Source organism: Myxine glutinosa, chromosome 10 (assembly GCF_964187855.1).
Source record: "Myxine glutinosa chromosome 10, kmMyxGlut1.1, whole genome shotgun sequence".
NCBI classification, from domain to species: Eukaryota; Metazoa; Chordata; class Myxini; order Myxiniformes; family Myxinidae; genus Myxine; species Myxine glutinosa.
Window position 1 is genome coordinate 34,716,777 of NC_136270.1, and position 2,210 is coordinate 34,718,986.

Here is a 2,210-nt window from a genome sequence, read left to right on the forward strand (position 1 = left end):
AATGTGAGGCCATCTGTCGGAGAGTTGAAGCTCAACCGAAGGTGGACCTTGCAACATGACAATGACCCTAAACATACCAGTAAATCCACCAAGGAATGGCTGAAAATAAAGAAATGGAGGGTTCTGGAATGGCCAAGTCAAAGCCCGGATCTAAATCCCATCGAGATGTTGTGGGGGGATTTGAAACGAGCTGTGCATGCAAGAAACCCCTCAAACATCGCACAGCTGAAAGAATTCTGCATGGGGGAGTGGGCAAAAATTTCTCCCAGTCGATATCAGACACTGTAGTCAGGTTCACTATGTCAATAAATTATATTTCGTTCAAAATCATGGTAGATTAGCAAACCTATACATTTTTGGAAAGGTTTTTGCATAAGGAAACTAAAAATCAATGTTTACATTTGGAGAGATACCTGTATGGCGGCCATTTTGGATTTTCAAAATGGCCACTGTAAAATACATATTTTGTTCTATTTCTGCCTCTAATTACCCTAAAAACATTTTATAATATACTAAACCTATATCTTCAGGGACAAGGAATCCAATGAAAGTATCAAATTAGTGCTATGGGGAATGGTAAGACACGAATCAAAGGTTTTGAATTGCAAAATACTGTCTTTATATTCGCGATAAGTTGCATAATCAAATACATGTTATCATTTTGTACAGGGAGTTAATAACATCAAAATGTGTCACAATAATTCATATCACCAAACATACACAGGCAGTCAGCAAAATCATATATACACATGCAGTCAGTATAACTTCACATCTACACAGGCAGTCAATGACAAAATATACACAGGCAGTCAATGGCATCAAACATACACGATTACAGAATATGCCATTCAGAGTTCGTCATCACTGTCCTGTGTGTCGTATCCGACAATATAGTCCGCATCGTTTTCACAGTCCGTTCCACACAAGCAAAGGTCGGTCAAATTGATTGGCAAATCGAATTGGTCGAATGGTCGATCGAATCGAATTCGATGAATCGAATCGAATCGAATCGATCGAATTGGTCGAATGGTCGATCGAAGCGATTGGTCGAATGGTCGAATGGTCGAATTGGTCGAATGGAATTGGTCGAATGGAATTGGTCGATTGGTCGAATTGGTCGAATCGAATTGGTCAGAATTGGCAAATGTAAACATTGATTTTCAGATTTTCCATGTAATAACGTTTCCAAAAATGTATAGGTTTGCTAATCTACCATGATTTTGAACGAAAAAACATAGTGAACCTGACTACTGGTAGACAGTTATAAGAAACGCCTACTTGAGGTTGTTTCTGCCAAAGGGGGCAATACCACCTATTAGAGCCAAGGGTGTACTTACTTTTTCCACATGCGAAATTTGCATTTATGTTTATTTAAATTATACAATGGACTACAAAATGAAAATGTTTCATGATATTTGTTATATTATATCACCGTTATCTGTCAATATTGTTGAAATGAAGATCAAATAGCTGTATGTTGAAATATGTTGAAAAAGTCAAAACGTTACATGGGGTGTACTTACTTTTTCACGTGACTGTATATGTCCGTATGTATGTCGAGATCAGACCCCATTCATGTGACACATTAACCTGTCTTTTTTTCTTTTCTTTTTTTTTTTTGTCTACAAGATCGAGGCTCGTGAAAGAGCTAACATTAATCACACAAAAAGTCAAACCGACACAAATTGACACATAAAACACAAAATAAGGGGAGCGGTAGACAAGATAGGGAGAGAGGGGGAAGGACACAAACACAACATTTGAGAGCAGGGACATCGAGAGAACTGTGGGAGGGAGAGGGCTTGGGGGGAGGTGGGAGAGGTACAACACATATGGACACTGCAAGGACTTCCAGGAAAGAAGTTGGAATTTCGAAAAAAGTGTATCTGGGGTGAATTAGCGGGGGTAGAAAAGATCAAGGTTTTGGATGAGGGAAGATAAGAGATGGTGGTGAACAGCTGTTTTCAAGACCTGGAGGGAGGAGTGGGGGAGTTTGTTCCAGAGGCGGGAGAAAAGAGGAATGAAAGAGTGAAGGTGAGGAGAGAGCTTAGATTTTGGTAATTTAACCATAAGAGGGTTGCTGGCAGATCTTGTGCGACCTGTTGGAATATTTTTGGGGACAGAGCACAGAGAGAGCTGTGGTAGCAAGGCCGGAGAGGAGTCGGTAGAAGACAGAAAGACCACCTACCTGCTTGCGGTGAGTGGGTGAA